At 37.1% G+C, this 19,547-nt stretch overlaps 1 pseudogene; it reads left to right on the top strand.

Annotated features, from left to right (window-relative positions):
• The first annotated feature begins 8,161 nt into the window (after positions 1-8,161).
• Positions 8,162-9,087, top strand: LOC147912152 (uncharacterized; annotated as a pseudogene).
• The last annotated feature ends 10,460 nt before the right edge of the window (positions 9,088-19,547 follow it).

Genomic DNA, 19,547 nt, shown 5'->3' with positions numbered 1-19,547 from the left:
AGGTGCATGTATCTTTTTGAATTAGTTTTTTCATGTTCTTTGGATAAATACCCAGAAGAAGAATAGTTGGATCATATGGTATTTATATTTTTAATCTTTTGAGAAATATCCATACTGTTTTCTATAACGGCTGTACCAGATTGCATTCCCACCAGCAGTGTATGAGGGTTCCCTTTTCTCCACATCCTTTCCAACACTTGTTATTTCTTGTCTTTTTAATAATAGTCATTCTGATTGGTGTGAGGTGATATCTCACTATAGTTTTGATTTTCATTTCCCTAGAAATTAGTGATGTTGAACATCTTTTCATGTGCTTTTCGGTTGTCTGTATATCTTCTTAGGAAAAATATCTGTTCATATTCTCTTAACATTTTTGATTGGGTTGTCGAGAAAGGTGTATCTGGATACCTGAAATGCCTTGATAGCTGTGGGTCTTAAAAAAATTAATCCATATAAATGGGAGCCTAGCACTTGGTCAGTGTGAAGTACTTGTTATTTAAGATGATTATGACAATTGGATGAGAAAATGGGAACTTGTGTTTAGAAATTACTTACCTTCTCTAGCACAGAAGGTTGAAAACACACACACACAGCAGTGTATGAAATAAAATATATGCACTCTTTTTTATGTTTAACTCCCAGTCACATTTTTACATGCGAAGCAATAGAAAAATACTACATATCAATTTAAATTTTAATCTAACAAGAGTCCTAATTATCTCATTAATAGGTAATTACTTCTAAATCTATTTTTCCTTTTTTTTTTCTCACTTCCAATGCAACACATTGAGATCTGCTTCTTCCTTCATTTCTCTCATTTTATGGTAGACTATGGAAATAATGAGTCCCTTTCTACTCAGCACTTCAATCGATTCCCTATTGCTTATATTTTTGACACCTGCCTCTCTGTTGTATAATAATCAGATAATGTTAGGAAAATAAAATTGAAAATCTATCATGGAAATTCAGATCATCCTCCTCTGTCTCTGTTAGGCTTCATCAAATCTGGACCATGCAGCCTGGCCACTGGCTCCCAAAGGAATCCTTAGTTTATGTACCAGGATCAACTCCAAGATACTCCTATTTCCTCTGTTATGATGAGTTCCTGAGAAGATAATCATTGGATCACCCAAAACAGGCAGGAGGTAATTGACTATGTCTTGTGCATCAATGTATCTTCCAAGTATTCTTATGAACCAGTGTCTTAGAAAAAGGCTGTAAAGGAGTCTCTTATGTGGACAGCTCATTAGTATATTAATGTTTAAGATGAATGTGTCTAGGTAAACTCAGCTTCACCAATGAGAAAACACGGGCCGTGAGCATGGATTCATGAAAGCAAGTAACCATAACTATATCAATCAAGATTCGACTCATACATACCTGAGTTTAACTCTAGCTCCAGCACTTGTTTTTTAAACAAGAAAATATTTCAGCTGTGTGAGAAGCCTCCTTCTACCCATTTGGATTATGGGAACCATTAAAAAACCTTATGAGAATGTTGCAAGGATGAATAATGAGTAGACAAAATCACCAAGCACAGTGTTTGATATATGAGACACTCTTTATATTTCCTATCATGATTTGTTTCTGCCATGGACACAAGTGCACCACCTGACATGGTTCTTTCTAGAAGAGAAGTGATGGACAGGGCAAGGTGAAGGAAGAGTGAACAAGGAAAGAACAACTTTAGTATGACAACTGTACATTTCAAGAAAGAATAGATATGTGAATCTGGATATTCTCCTGCTGGGAATCTTGCTTATGTAGAAAACCAAGAGGAGTGAACAATCCAAATGAACATCAACGATTAGTGGTCATTTCTCGTGGGCATATGATAAAATGTATAGGAATTAAAATGAATAAATTAGACCTAGATGTATCAGCATAAATAATAAAAACTCCAGGGACAGGCCCGGCAGTGGTGCAAGTGGTTAAGTGCATGCGCTCCACTGTGATGGCCCGGGGTTCACCAGTTCGGATCCTGGGTGCGCACCGATGCACCGCTTGGCAAGCCATGCTCTGGCGGTGTCCCATATAAAGTGGAGGAAGATGAGCATGTGTCTTAGCCCATGGCCAGTCTTCCTCAGCAAAAAGAGGAGGATTGGCAGATGTTAGCTCAGGGCCGATCTTCCTCACACATACACACACAAAAAAATCCAAAGAGCAAAGATAATTGACTAACAAGACATCTATAGCATGAGAAAATTTAAATGCCTAAAATAATGCTGATATTAAAACTTTAATTTTTTTTTTTTTCTGAGCAAGATTAGCCCTGAGCTAACATCCATTGCCAATCCTCTTCTTTTTGCCGAGGAAGATTGGCCCTGGGCTAACAGCCATGCCCATCTTCCTCTAGTTTATATGGGACACCACCACAGCATGACTTGACAAGCAGTGCATTGGTCTGCACCGAGAATCTGAACCTGCAAAACACCGGGCTGCTAAAGCTGAGCACATGAACTTAACCTCTATGCCCCTGGACCAGCCCTAAAACATTAATTTTTTAATAAAACTCTTTAGTATACAAAAAGTACAGAAAGCACTAAAGTCTTGGATGTTTACCACTAAGCACCACTAAACTAAAGTATATTGCCATAATTTTATTGGATATTTTCAAAGATATAAAATAATACATATTTTTTTCCATATCCTCAATTGCTTTGCCTTCCTCAAAAGAAGCCCTTTACTGAACTTGATATACTTTACTTCCTGTGGTTGTAGTAATTGAGTATGATTCTATTCATAAACTATGTTCTTTTTTTGCATTTTAAACTTTAGATATTGTGTATGGCATTTTACTTTTGATTTTTGAAATTAATATGTGTAATGTCTTGGTGCATTTTGTCTGGTGCATTAGCTTTAACTCTCTTACCTTATTCTAATATTTTATTACACCGCAACATGTTTATCCCTTCTCCAACCAAGGGGCATTTTTATCATTGACTTTTACACACACACACACACACACACACACACACACGTGATGTCTAAAACAATTTTAAATAAAACATAGAGAACAACCAAATTCAAGACTGTAGTTGCCTCTGGGAATGGAGGGGAATATAAAGCTGTATTTATTCACAGGATTTTCTTACTCTCAGAAAATAACTCTGATAGCAAATAACATTTAGTAATTCTGAAAGCATTTATACATGCTTCTCTCTTCTAGTAGTCTATGTTTTTCCACCTTTTCAAATATTTTATAGGTTAATAAAGAGAAACAGGTAGATTGAGGTGAAGTTTTGGAATCTGCATCATTCACCACCTCCTTTCTCTCAGAATACTCTAAACCAGGAAACAGTATCAGAAACATATCTAGAAAGTGGAATCATATGCCAGGAACGGAAAAGAAAGGAGAAGCTAGCCATACATCTCTGCCCCTTGCCAAAGAAATTAAAGAAAATGTTAGAGAATCCTAAAACATTCTTCAAAATTGAGCAAGAGTATAATGCTCTTGAGAATGGAAAAAGTCCCAGGACTTTATGATCAGAGTAGGAGATTGTTAAAATGAGAGATGCTCGAGTATTGGTGCAAAGGCACAAACAAGATTAGGAGACAATGATGAACTATTAGGCAGGCATCTCAAAGGTGAACTAGTTCTGCTTGTCTTCTGCATAGACTCTCCTCACAGCTGCCCCCAGATGGAGTGATAAACAAGAACTGTCCCTATATGTAAAACATAAACTGGAGGACTTCAGATTACCTACTAAGGAATGACATTCTGTTCTTCCCTAGATGGGAAGGAGAAAAGTGGAAGCTCTGAACTCAGGGAGCACAGAAAGAAGGTGAAACACTAGGATCTTTTACAGAAATTATGGTCCAGGGGAGTAGGCTCAGGTGGGTTGCATACTGACCTGGACGTGGCTGTTGAGTGAGGTGGTCACAGACAGACTATTTGCAGTCTCTGTGTCCCCTGGGGTTTCAATACCCAACACTCCCCATCAGTCAAACTCTTTTACTCTCCTGTGATCACAGGGCAGCAGAAATACTTGTGGAGCAAGGCTCAGAGATGAAGAACTTTGCTTTGGCTGATTCTCTCACCTTGAGAGATCAAATGTGTGTCATCTTCTTTCCTACACCTTTCTTGGCTCACATCCATTTCAAGTACCTTGCACATCAACATGCCTTCTTTCTGATATTGGATTCTAGTCTTCCTTTTCAAGGTATATTTAAAGACAACCATGTCCTAAAAACAATATCAGGAAGATTTATACTACACATAAGCTCATAAATACAGTTTCTGTATATGGGTAGATATACATTACATGCATAAATACATATGACAACATGTGAACGTTCCCTAAAAATACAAAAACTAAGGACGAATTCTCTGTAGAGTTCATTGAACATTGAGCCTTTTGCGTATTATATTTAGCAGTTTCTAGTATAGTCCACATACTCAAATGTAACAGGAATTTATTCTCTTTATAGAATTTCACTACCAACATTACACAGTTTAACATTGGTAGCTTCAAAATCCTTTTTTTAAACATTATAGACCATGGGTTGAAATTATGGTTCTTGGTTATTATTGTTGCAGTAAATTACAAATTAACAGCGTAGCAGTCAACTTGTGGTACACCACACCTTTGAAGATGTAACCACAAGATTTGGAGTTTGTTTGTTATAACAACAAATTTTATTTTATCTGACTGTTATGATGCAATTATTAAGACAAGGATAGATACAATAGACTTACTGATCAGAAGGGCGAGCAGAGATAAAAACCAAGACATAAATGGACAGTTTATTTATTGCAGAAGTGGGATTACAATGATTAGATGAACTAATAAAATGTCACAGGAACATAAAATGAATTTGGATTCATATCTCTTATCAAAGTCAAAATTAAGCTCCTTGTGGGTTCAGGCCTCAAACGTACTAGGAAAAAGTATAAATTCTTTATTTTGAAGTAAGTATGGGTTACAGAAACAAGACCTATTAAGAAGAAACCATTAAAGAAAATACTGGCAAATTCAACTTTATTAAAACTAGGCATTTATGTTCATCCAAAACACGTTACAAATGCTGTGCAAAAAAACCCACACACCTATTACATAAATTTCAATGCATATAACTGGCAAAAGATTGCTATCCCTATTAAATAATAAACTGTTCTGAAGTAATTGAAAAATATACTCAATTGAATTACCATAAACAGATATTTCAAAAGGAAAAATAAATGGCATACTATATGTGAGAAGACTCTCAATGTCATAATAAGAGAAAGTTAAATTCTTCTTTCCTTCCTTTTTTTAGTCTAGATAAGTTTAGATAAGATAAGTTCATGTGTTAGAGGTTCCATTAAAGCCATAACTGGAGGATATCAACCATGAGTGAGTGTAGATAGAATAGTTTTTAGGATCATTGCACCCTAGGGGAGATGATGAGAGACCATGAAACCCTCTTTTGCCATTGGGTCTTCCATCTTCATTCCCCAACGAACACTGGGGCAGATGTTACTTTACTGAAGCCAGCTTGTGTGTGATGGTTTAGGATTCCATGACCTTTGGTGATGTGGCTGTGGACGTCACCCAGGAGGAGTGGACTTGACTGGACCTAACTCAGAGAAACCTATACAGAGGTGTGATGCTGGAGAATTACAAGAGCCTGACCACAGTAGGTAAGGCTGTCATCATTCCTATAGCCTCTTATTGAACAGGTAAATATTATGTAGTTATTGTGATCCAGGATGGGAGATGTAAAATCTGAATTCAATGGAAAATAGTGTCTGCACTAATGGGTTTTAATTCAGCTTGGTTGCTATAAAAAAGTGATTCTAGGACTAAATCATCACCATAACTCTGTTAGAAATGTGCATTCTCAGATTCTACTTAGATATACTGAATGAAAGTCTGGCATTAGGGCCCAGTCATCTGTGTTTTATGAAACACTGGACATGATTCTGATGGACACCAGAGTTTGAAAACCACTGGTGTAGTTGTTTCTCCATGAAAATAAAAATCTCTTTTTGCACTTTATTTCCTCTTTCAATGAAAGTCTTAATGCTTTGTAAATGTGTATCTATACATCTGAACACAGTTTCAGGGGCCAGAGATAAACGATCTCTTTGGGGCACAGAAAGAGGATGTTTACATTTTTATCTCAATTGAAATAATTTTAGTATATTCGTTAGAAATTTAGATCCAGGTTTGTGGAAGTTTGTGATGTTTTACAGGAGACTTGTCCATTAATATATCTTTCCTCATGGACAGGGTATCAATTGTTGATACCCAATCTGATCTCTTGGTTGGAACAAAAGAAGAGTTGAGGACAGTGGAGACAGGAGTCTTCCAAGGTGAGTGATTGTGAAGAACTTTTCTGGTCAATGAAAATTTCACCATGTTTGGAATAATAATGAGGAAACATTTTAAAATGTGCTTATTCTCCAAAGGCTAAGGTCTTTGGTCTCTGATGCTTTGCAATATCTTCAACTTCACATGCATTCTTATTGTACATTTACTCAAAATTTCCTGTGATCTCACAAAATGACCTTTCTTTTTTTTTTTTAGTTTATTTTTTTCATGTGTGCTCTTAGTCCAGAGCTTGCTTAGTTTCCTTCCTGATAATATTTTGTCTTTTTTCCCATCAGGTTTAATTTTCATATAATTATTTTTCATCAACTACTTAATTTTGACTCCACAGCCTTATCATTGTTAAATTGTTGACCTAGCAAAACTACTCAAATCTGTCATGCTTTTTATCTTTTACCATGTTTAATTTGTAAATAATACAAATGAGACTTCTTGTTTTTAATTCCTTTAACCTACCACTTATTTTTGTAGATTTTACATTTGTTATTCTCTTTTACTTTAGAATGGGAAATGTATCTTAAAACCAAACACTCAGCAATTCCTCCACAGAATATTTTGGGAGAAAAAACATCCAATACGATAGAAACAGTAAGATAATTAAGTTTGAAAAGAGGTATTTCTTATTTTCCACACTTAGAAAAGATTGGAATTTCATTCAACAGAAGATCAGCAAAAGTGATAGATATTAGAGATAAGTGCTGTTCACTCAGGAAAGAGCAATGTTTCTGGTGAGATGTTGTGAATATGATGAATTTGGGAAAACCTAACTTGAAACTTACTGCTTTACAATTTGCAGAGGTATTCATTCCCACATATTTTAACTAGACATTGAGTTTTTAAAGCAATTCCTTGAAACTGCACAGTAATCTCTTAAGCTCAGAGTAGATCACACATCATATGGACACAAGGATTCCATCATTCAACTTGAAAGAAATCAACAAGAGAGGAAGTTGTATTAATGTAATAGAAATGGTAAAAATCAGATCAGCATCATGATGATGTGTCTATTTTGAGATAGGTAAGATCAGTTAACGATTCTGAGAAATCTTTTATCCTCATACCTCAACAGGAAAGAAGCCACATTGGATGGGAATTCTGTGAGTGTAAGGAATGTGGAAAAGACTTCAGCGAACAATCATGCCTTAAGACACACAGGAGAACTCAAAATGGAAGAAACACTTATGTGAATAATCAGTACGGAAAAAGCTTCGTTACTCTGCACAAGAAATCTTCTACTAGAGAGAAACTTTCTGTGTTTAACAGTGGGGAAAGGCTGTCAGCCTGACTGTAAAAACTAGCATGCAAGAGAAAGCCTTTGTTAATCAGTTTTACTTCTAGGCACAAATGAGAAGTCACAATGGAGAAAAACTCTATGAAGAGAAGGAGTATGGGACAGCTTTTATTCATTCCACAAACCTTGGTGTACATGTACAAACTCACACTGCTAAGAAATGATATGAATGCAAGGAATGTGGGAAAAATTTTCAGTATTCTGCATATTTTAAAGTTCATGTGGGAATCCACACTCGAGAGAAACACTATAAAGGTAAGGAAAGTGGGAAAGCCTCCATTGGTTCTTCTTACCTTGCTAAAGACATAAAACCTCATGCTAGAGAGAGGCCCTTTATGTGTAAGGAGTGTGGGAAGTCTTTTGGACGTTCCTCATATCTTAAAATTCACATACAAATTCACCCTGGAATAAAACCCTATGAATGTAAGAAACGTGGAAAAGCCTTCACTGAATCCTCAAACCTTCTAATCATGTAAAAACTCATACTAGAGAGAAGCTTTTTGAGTGTAATATGTGTGGGAGAGCATTTGTCATTTCTTCTTGCTTTATCATTCACATGCTTGCTCACACTGGAGAGACACCCTATGAATGTAAGAAATGCAGGAAAGCCTTTACTTCAACATCAAATCTAAGTCAAAATGTAAGAATTCATACTAGAGTGAAACACTATAAAGGCAACAAATGTGAGAAAGCCTTCATTTGGCATTTAGACATAACTAGACTTAAAAGAATTCACAGTGGAGAGAAACCTTATGAATGCAATGAATATGGGAAAGCCATCATTAGGCTTTCAGGCTTAACTAGACATAAACAAATTCACACTGGAGGGAAACCCTATGAATGCAATGAATGTGGGAAAGACTTCATTAGGAATGCAGACCTAACTAAACATAAACAAAATCACACTGGAGAAAAACCCTATGAATGCAATGAATTTCAGATATCCTACATTAGGCATTCCAACTTACCTCAACATAAAGAAATGCACACTGGAGAGGAACCCTGTTAATGTATAGAGTGTGGGAAAGCCTTCAGTGTTTCCTCAAGCCTAACTGCACATGCAAGAATTCACACTGGGGAGAAACCCCATAAAATGTAAGCAGTTTAGGAAAGCCTACACTTTTTTAAGCAGCCAACGGAGACATGTAAATATTCATATTGGAGAGAATCCTTTGGATGTGAATGTGGGAAATTCTTTACTACTTCCTCATATCTAAGTAGACATTTGAGAATTCATGCTGGAGAGAAGCCATGTGAGTGTAAGATACGTGGAAAAGCATATTTGTATTTCTCAACATTTTGTATCTATTTTCAAACTCACATGAAGACAAACCCTATGAATGTATGCACTGTGGGAAAACATTTACTATTCCTTCAAGACTAACAGAACATGTAAAAATTCACACTAGAGATAAACCCTGTCAATGTAAGGAATGTGGGAAAGACCTCACTTGGTCCTCAGTCCTTAGCAAACATGTATGAACTCATAATGGAGAGAAGCCTTATGAATGTGCGGAATGTGGAAAAGCCTATAAGTTTTCCTGTTTGCTTTGAATACATGAATGAACTCACACTAATAGATGCCCCATGAATTTAAGCAATGTGGGAAAGCAATCAGAATCTACTACAACCCAGCATGTAAGAACTCACACTGAAGCTTTTAAATGTAAAAAATATGTAAAGCTTCAGCATATTGGGTGGTTCTGTAGATCTATTTTGAACATATGCCATTTTGCCCTGACTATTGTTGGGAATGATATGGCTTTAATTTCTCTGACAGCAGTGGTAAGCCAGTTTAGTTTCTATACCTTCCAGGTTGCAGCCTTTCCAAAAGTGGGAGTACCAGATACAGAGTTACCTGGATTCTCTTGTTGTTATTGACCTGGTCTAAGATTATGAAGATAGTGACCACTTGAATCTACTCACATCATCCATGTATAAGTGCCTCATGCCAGCCGAGATGGGGGATATAATATCTCTGTAAATTATCTAAAAATGCTTTTTTCCTTCTCACACCTGATCCTTTTGGATAAAAGGTCATGGTGCAAGCAAGGGAACAGTTTTAGAAAAAGTGAGATTTTGCCTACTATTGGGAGACACCGTGATTTCATAACTCTGTGGGAGAACAACCACCTTAGGACCTGGGAAAGACCTTTAACCTTAGGCTGTGAAGGAAGAGGGTGAGAACTGGGAATGTTCTCTTTTACCCCAGTTTCTAGCACCACAGCCTGACATAACAATCATGTCATCTCTCCACATCAAGCAACAGCTGCCACTGGTGGTATGACCTGATCTCTGTTTGTCATTCCATCCACGTGCTGTGAAAACAGATAAACACATGCAAATATCGCTGGTCCTGATAATCTGCCGTGCTTGGTAATATCACTGAGAGTTCTTAAATGTGAACCTCCAGTACTGACACAGACCAGCACAACCTCAGTGCAGTGTACGTGATACAAATTCATAGAATTCTGCTGCTTGAGCAGCCTTGGGTTACATAATGTATGGCCATCAAGTCTGCAGCTGCCTGCTGGCGGTTTCTTGAGGCTTAATTGAACCATTCTAATGATAATCCCCATCAAGCTTAATGAGTCCTGAAAAGGAAATACCTGTGCACCTTCTTTTCTCTTACTCTCACTCATCTCGTTGAATATGTGAAGAATGCAAGACCCTGACCACTCTTACCCTTGGCCATTTCTTGCAAGTATGTTTGCAGTGAGGAACCATGAGAGACGAGATCATCCCTCCCATTCTGATGAAGAGCAGGCTTGCTTACTACTTGAAATAAACTAGGTTCTATCATCTTTGCATTCCTCTTCTGTAACACAACCCAACGTGCAGACAACTATTGGGGACCTTTGTGTCACCTCTGAGAGACTTGGGGACAAAGACAACCAGTACAAACATGCTGATGCTCATGCTGATAGCTATTCCATGAGTAAATTAAATAGTTTGTGTCTGACTCCCAAGAGATGAAATATTTGACCCTATCAAACATTTCTCCTTACTCGACTCCTCTGCCATTTCTCACATAAAGGGTGGTCTGTGGATTCCTGAGGAAAATGACATTACAAAAGGAATTATTGTCCCTAAGCAGTGTGTCTTTCCACAGAATATAATAGCAGAAAGACATCCCTTTAGTACAAGAGCCTTGAGGTAAGGCTGAATGTTCTTCATTAGAAGTGAGAAGTAGAGCAGGGTCAGCTTGCATTTGTGTTGAATTAGAGATGGAAAGGAGATCTTTCAAATCACTCTTTGAGCTTATGAACCAGTTAACTTCTAATCCATTGGAACATACCACCTTTCACCATTACCCCTTAAGGGAAAATTTAATTGCTTTCCTCCATAGAAACAATTTCATCATTCTTTCCTCAAGGTAATGGAAAAGGTAAGGGGACAGGCTGGGGCTTTATTTCTACCTCAATATAGCACATCTTGCCTCTAGAGCAAAGCCCAGGTTTCTTGGTCAATAAATGTGTTTAGATGCCCATTCCATCACTAATGTTGGGCTGTTTTCATCCCATGGTGACTTTTGGGGCATTGGGTCCCTGGGCTACTCTGGAGAGCAATGTGACCCCTCCCCAGACCATGCAGATTGGAGGTGAAATCTCTGCAAGGGTGGTTCCCAGAAGTACGAGGCTACCCTCATCTGGGTAAATAGGACATTGTATTATGTGGGCTTCTTCCTTGAAACACTTCTCACTGGCTGCAAATATCAAAGCCCACCTTCTCTCCACAACCATTGGCCTTCAGTGACATCTGCAGCTCTCCTTGTACGAGCCACCTGTCAGAGCCTGCCTGGTAAATAACAGGACATTCCTGTTTTTGAGTGGTTATGGCAGCTGTACTCCTGAGGCTATTAACCTCCCTGTGTGCAGGGAACCTACAGGAGGGATACAACACGTGGGCATTTAAAAGTACTATATTGTCTTGGGGTATTATTCTGTGAAATGGTGGCAGAGAAGTTTGCTTTTTTATTCTCATTTTTAATACACTATATTCCTTGGTTCAGGATCTGAATTTAATAGTAATTTTAAAATTTACCCTTTTAAAGTCTGATTTTTTATTTGCAAGTTGATTTACAGTGTTTTTTGAATACATGACTCAGATATATACATTTAATTTTACTAATAAAATCTCAAGCAATTTATGTCCTTCTATCTGTGGGTGGGTATTTTTTTGAACTGGGCTTCTACGAGAGGCACTGCCAGCCTAGCCAGTTTTGAATTTCTTTTTCCCCAGATCTGTGATTTTGGGAAGCTCCATTAAATACTACTAGTAATAATCCTCCATTCAGTTTTTTATGGTAATAAAGTATATGTCACATAAAGTTTACTCATTTAACCTTTTTAAGTGTGCAGCTCAGTGGCATTAAATATACACATTGTTGTGCAACCATCACCATCATCCATCTCCAGAACTTTTTCATGATCCCAAATTGAAACTTGGTACTTATTAAACACTAACTCACCATAGCCTCTTTCTCCAGTCCATGGCAACCAACATTCTACATTCTGTCTCTGTAGCTATGAAGTAGACTCTTTTAGTTACCTTGTATAAGTGGAATCATACACTCGTTGGCTATTGTGTCTGGCTTATTTCACATAGCAGAATGTCTTCAAGGATCATCCATGTTTTACCATGTGACAATTTTATTCTTTTTTAAGGCTGACTAATACTCCATTGTATATATACACATTTTATGTAGCCATGCATTCACTGATGGACACTCGGATGGCTTCCAACTTTTGGCTACTGTGAATAATGTAGCTATGAGTATAGATGTGTGTATATCTTTTTGAATTTCCTGCATTTGATTCTTTTGGGTGAAACTCAGGGGAAATTGCTGGATATTATAGTAATTCTATGTTTATTCCATTCAGTTTTAAACTTTATCTGGGCAGGTGTGTTTTTCATTTTTTGATTTTGAGAAAATGCACAAAATGGGGAGATTTCGATGTATGGAAAGTCCCTAGTTTGGGTATCAAGATGTAGCAGTAGCAACTATAGCATAAGAGCACTTTATAGTTCTGTTTTCCTTTGCCTCTAGATTGATATTTAATTATACCCCCTGGAGGACTGTGTATTATGTCAAGCAACCTAAGATCCAGTTATTTTGCTATATCTAGGTATCCATTAACAATCTTGAGAAGGATCTCAGTTGTCTGTTAGTCAAGAATCACAAGGTGCCGATGATCAAGGCTCAGTGTCCTTATCAGATGTGTGGTTTGCAAATATCTTCTCCCAATTGTTAGGTTGTCTTTTCATTTTGTTGATGGTTTCCTTTGCTGTGCAGAAGCTTTTTAGTTTGATGTAGTCCCATTTGTTTATTTTTTCTATTGTTTCTCTTGCCCGGTCAGACATGGTGCTTGAAAATATGTTGCATGTAAGACCGATGTCAAAGAGCATACTGCCTATGTTTTCTTCTAGGAGTTTCATAGTTTCAGGTCTTACATTCAAGTCTTTAATCCATTTGGAGTTAATTTTTGTGTATGGTGTAAGGTAAGGGTCTACTTTCATTTTTTTGCACGTGGCTATCCAGTTTTCCCAACACCATTTGTTGAAGAGACTTTCTTTTCTCCATTGTATGTTCTTGGCTCCTTTGTCAAAGATTAGCTGTCCATAGATGTGTACACCTGAAATTTATACAATGTTATAAACCAACGTTACCGCAATAAACAACAACAACAACAACAAAAAGGCTCAGTGTCAGATACTCGGGGAACATTGGTAACTGAAAGGCACGTAAGGCTGCCCATGATATGGAAAAACTCCCCTATAGAAAGCACATCCTAATGTCAAGCAACATAGACTTTAAGTCAAAAAGCAATTCTAGAGATAGAGTTAATTCAGATAAAAGATTCAGATTTTTCAAAATATAAAAAGTCATTGATTATTGAGATTAATGTCTGGATAATCCCTCTTCAGTATGAGAGGTTTCATTTCTGGGGGAAATTCATCTGGGGATTCAGTCTTTGTGTGGGGCTTTATTTGCTTTAGGAAGTTCTGGACACAGGTATGCCTAGAAAGAATGTATCCACCTGGTGGATTTAAGTACGTCATTCTGTTGGATATGCTTTTTTCTTACCTGATGACAATTTTTCAGCTAGACAGCGACCATCCTTTCTGCCTCTGTTTTCCTTATGAAGGGAGAAAGGCTCTCTAGAAAGAAGATCTCAGGGTAAAGAAAGAACACATCAGAACACAGAATGACCACATTTCCCACATCTACCTACCTGAAAATCATTCCAGTCTAGTTTGAGGTTCCCACTTATCCCTACACACTTAAGCAATCTCACACCAACACACATGGCTGCCATAAAATGCCAGAGTAGTCCTGTCTCACCTGGATCCAGAAAAGGGGATTTTGAGCCATGTGGCCCGTGAAGAAAAGGGTAAGTCTTATTTTACAGATACAGAAACTAGAACCCTAAAAAATGTGATTCTTCATTTGCCCAAGATAATAAAACTCATGAATGAGATTATGCAGCACTCATTTCCAAAGTACACATACCAGGAAGCTGACTTAAATAACAGCATTCCCTGGCAACTTCAATTGCTTCTAAATGAACCAGCAGCATGGCTGCTCAGGCCCAGACCACTGGAGTCTATATCATGCAGTGGTGACATTTAGCATACTCTGAAAATAAGAATACACAAGGACTTACCGAGGGTCAGATCAATGGCTGCCATCCTGGGATGATGATGCTAAAGTATGCCTGATGGGAAATTTGATGCCAATGTCCCTTCAGTGCAACTTATGCATCTAAGTAGATATGACAATCTTTGTCACTCTTGACACAGGGTTATCTGGAGTTCGGTTTCATATCAATCATTGATCAAAAAGCTTTACTTATGAGTCATAAAACTTGATACAATAGCTGTCTCTCTGTAGATGATATATGTGAAATTCACTAAGAACAGTATACTGAATAGCATGAATATTAATATCATTAATTACTATTTACTGAAAACCAGTACATGACAGAAGTCTCACCAGGAGCTTTACATTTCAAGCTCACTTAATTATTATAAGAATTCTCTATGATAGATACATTACCCCTATTTAATAGCTGAAAAAAGCTAGATTCAGATAACACTAATAATTGGTCCAACATCACCCAGTTAGGAAATGGACAACCAGAACTTGAATGCAGTTAAGTTTGTCTCCAAAACTTGATCTCTTGATGTTGTTCTTATTTCCAAATATGACCAGGAGCTGGCTTTGACCTGCACTGTCCATTACGGGATCCACTAGCCATGTATGGTATTGAGCACTTGATATGTAGCTAGAAAAACAGAATTTTAAATTTTCTTTATTTTAATTAAATTTCATATTAAAAAATTGTTACCAAATTTACTTATTTGAAAACTTAAACATGTTTGGAAAAACCTGGAAGCTTCCATTTACTTTGTGAACTGTAATTTTTACATGATACAAACAGAAATAAAGTACATGTGATGAAAATTTTGTGTGCTAAGGGTACTAGACCAAGAAGGTGGAATATAACAATAGACTGGGCCAAATTCATTGACATGGGTGCACTTAATAGATAGTCTGGATTTAACATATCATCTTATGGACCTGGGAATGGCTCTAACAGCTTACTTGCTTGGATTGATCTTAGACTCACTGGGGACCTACAGTAATGAGTTGATCTTCCAGAGCTTCCCATTAAATGTGATGGAGTGAATCTAGAGAGATAGGAATGTTGCACTGGATTTATCATGTGTATAAAGGCCCTATTCCCCATTCTATGTTGAGACAGCAGAAGACTTTTTCTTCACAAAGATATTTATAAACAGATTAGTAAGTAGAGCACCCCCATCCTTGAAAATCTTTGTGGGTATTTTCCTATATAGGCCAGGTATGACTGTAGAGGACACCATCATTGAGATGAATTCCCTGATTTCACTGGGGATGATGAGAGCCCACAGTAGCAGAAATCAAGTAGGTAGCATTTAATCTCCAAAGACAAGTTGGCACAAAAACCATCAAGATCAGTGGGAATTAAGCAGGAATCAGAGCATTTTGGCCTGCTGAGATCTTTAGTGGTGGCTAACTCATCCCAGGCTAATTCATTTTTAGGAATGAAATAGATATGCAGCCTGTTAGAGCAGGGGTCAACAAACCCAGCTCCAAAGCTCCATACAGTAAATTTTAGGCTTTGTGGGCCAAATAGTCTCTGTAGCTAAACTTAACTCTGCCATTGTAGTATGAAAGAAACCAAAAACAATATGTAAACAAATGAATATGGTTATGTTATATAAAAATGTATTAACAAAAACAGGTGGAGGGCCTGTGTTGACATAGGATCTATAGCTTGCCTGCTTGTATATTAGAATTTTGCTTGATGTTTGTAAGAACATCTCAAGTCTGGTAACTAAAAATCTGAATTAAGTCACTACAGCGGAAAAACACTGCCCACTATGCAATTGTAAGACATAGATCAATTCACAAACATAAAACCCCTTCATCTGAAGAAAGACTCCGCACCATCACTACATTCCATAATATAAATCTTCCTTCAAACCCTCCACAAAGGGACTTGCAGTCATTTACTAGAGTGAGGATGCATTGAGGAAAAAGAAATACCCACACGGACTCTAAGATGACACTAATTCCTGGGGATACAAAATACCATGGTGGCAGACCACCAGTCAAAGTGGAGGCTTATGCTGATCAGGTGATAGACGAAGTCTTAACTCCACTGAAATCCACCTGTCTCATTGTTACTGGCTTAGGTCAGTTTCCCGTCACTTCTCCCCTGGACTATTTTCACAGCCTGCTAACTGTTCCCTCTGCCTCCAATTTCTTCCACTCGGGGCAATGCTAAAGTCCTCATACATTAGATTACAGCTTGGCTCTCCTTCTCAACTGCTTATAAAGTCCTTAGAATATCAAATTAGACTCTCAATAGTGTGTCCTCCCTCTACATATCAAACTCTTACTTCTAATATCTCAGCTGTAAGTTCTATATATCTTCCTGATATGCCTCACTCTTGAATGTCACCCAAATATATTCCCCATTTAAGTTTCTGCTTATCATTTTTTAGTCAACATTCAAGCATATTCTCTTTTTACAAGTTTTTCCTAAATACCAAGTGTTGGCTAAGATGTGTAAAAACTGGAACCTTCATGAATTTCTAGTGGGAATGTAAAATGGGGCAGCCACTTTGGAAAATAGTTTGTCAGTTTCTTAAAAAGTTAAGCATATATTTACCTTATAGCCCAGTAATTGCACTTCAAGGTATCTACCCAAGAGAAATGAAAATGCATGTCAACCCAGAGACACATTCACAAATGTCCATAACAACATTATTCATTATAACCTCAAATTTGAAATGGCCAAATGTCCATAAACTGGTCTGGATAAGCAAATTGTGGTATGTATATATACAATAGAATACAATTCTGCAATTAAAAGGAACAAAATATCGATACTTACTTCTGTAAGGATGAGGCTCAAAAACATATGCTATGTAGAAACAGCCAGATACAGAAGATCACATGTTCTTTGATTCCATTTATTTAAAATATCTAACAAAGGCAAATTTATAGAGACTGAAAATGTTAGGTAGTTTCCTAGGGCTGAGGTGGGAGAGAGACTTAACTGCAAACGGACACAAGGGTACTTTTTGAGATGATAGACATATTCTAAAACTAGATTGTGGTAATAACTGCATAACTCTATATGTTTACTAAAATAGTTGAATTTACATTATCATGAGTGAATGTCATGTATGTAAATTATGCCTCAATAAAAATGTTAAAATATAGGGGCCGGCCTGGTTGCATAGCGGTTATGTGTGCTTGTTCCGCTGCAGTGGCCCAGGGTTCGGCTCCTGGGCGAGCACCAACACCTCAATTGTCAAGCCATGCTGTGGCGGCGTCCCATATAAAATGGAGGAAGATGGGCACAGATGTTAGCCTAGGGCCAGTCTTCCTCAGTAGAAAGAGGAGGATTGGCGACAGATGTTAGCTCATGGCTGATCTTCCCCACTAAAAAAAAAAAAAAAAAAAAAAAAAAGAAAGAAAAAGAAAAATTAAAAAAAAAAATGTCTAAAGAATTTTTCCTGGAATTACTCAAGGTGAATTGAAAACATTTACCTTTGTTTTCCACAGAGTCTATTACATACTACTATTATTTTGCTCAACCCTCTTATTGCAATCATTTGTATCTCTCTGGTCTCTTCCTCAGTTTGTACACAGTAGACAATAAATGCACATTGAATTAAACTTAACGGCATCAAAGTGAGTTGAAACCAGATCAAATAAGTCTTTTGTTTCTAACAAATTATGATTTTGAGTAATTTTGTAGTCCTTACTATGTCTCCAATAATTACTTTCTTTTTTTCTCTCTCAAAGTCCTTAAATCCTTTCATGATATTCACGTGATACATCACGGTCTTTGTCATCTGTCTTAGTTTTGGTTCCCAAGGAAGGAGAAGCTGAGCCAAGGATTCATGTACAAGAACTTTATTGGAATGATCAATGAATGGATGAGAGACAGGAATAGTGGACATAGGGAAGAAAATATATCCGATGAGGCTTGTATTAAGTCAGCTACCATGGGAAATGAACAGAATTTTCATCATGTGGGAAAATTCTGTAAAATAGTTCAAAATCCAATCCTCAGAATTATCCCAGGTGAAGGGTGAAGTAGAAGACATACCACACACCTCTCCCTCTGTCTCTGATAGGGCATAATTCCTGTTTCTTCAAGCACCGCATATTAGACAAAGTAGATTCCATCTGGCACCAGCCATTGGCAGTCATGCAATGGAGATGGTGAAAGGATCCTAGGGAATGTGGGAGGAATGTCGACAGCATCTGTTCCTCCATACTTCCTTGTACACTCAATTCTATTAACATTCTTCTCAGAAAGTGAGCAGAGTTTCTCAAAATCTTCCATACATGTGTAACCATGATTCCTAATGGCACCTCCAGAGAATCCAAGAAAAAAAATTTAACCATGTGAGAAAACGACTCTGATTCTATTGTATCCAGTACTACATGTTATAGGATCTTAGACGGTGTATCTCAAAATTGCAATGATGAGAAATAAAGATCAAATAAAAGAAGGAAAGTAAGAAAGGAATGAAGGAAGGAGGAAAGGAAGGATCACAAAGAATGAAGCAACATCTTAGAGTTATTCTAGATGGTGTATTACGATGAATCATCTGAACAAACTACCTTTTAAATTTATATTCCTATTTCGAAGTTGAAAATCACATCACAATTCTTATGAAAAGTACGATAGAAAATTCAGGGTCAGCTGGCCATGTTCGATTCCAACTCTATCCGTCTCTTCTTTTGAAAAGTGATGTGAATGTGACAAAATATCTCAAGGAAATATTTTCAAGATGAAATAAACTCATATATGTAAATAAACAAGCACAGTCCTGACAGATAATAACTTTGTTGTGTTGACTGTATGGTTTTCATTCCATGTATTCTAGAGAAAACAAGCACAGAACTAAATGAAGGTGAAGAACATGAACATTTGAAAGGATAATTTTGGGTGAAACCACATCAACACTCGATAAGTGCTTTAAATCTACAGTTAGAATATATAAATTTTGTATGTTTCAGATCTTTTCATGCATATTATGTGTCAAGGTACATGCAACTGGTCCTCAACTTTGACTTCATATTGGAGTTACCCGGGGATCTTTGAAAATATTGATGACTGCTTCTCACCACAGATTATAATTTAATTTGACTGAGGTACAACCTTAGCATGAAGATTTAAAAATCATCCCAGTTGGTTCTCATGTATAAACAAGGTTATGAACTACTGATTAAATCATATATTTCATTCAAAGATGACTAGTATGTTTGGATTTTTTATTGCTCATGACCAGATGCTGCAGTTCTTACAGTCCTTCTGGCTCGCAAGATGAATGATATGAAAAAGTTCACCCTCACAACAGGCAAT

Source organism: Ceratotherium simum, chromosome 39, assembly GCF_057802395.1.
Source record: "Ceratotherium simum simum isolate JZ-2026a chromosome 39, ASM5780239v1, whole genome shotgun sequence".
In the NCBI taxonomy this organism is placed as follows: domain Eukaryota; kingdom Metazoa; phylum Chordata; class Mammalia; order Perissodactyla; family Rhinocerotidae; genus Ceratotherium; species Ceratotherium simum.
This window is presented reverse-complemented; position numbering and strand designations above follow the sequence as displayed.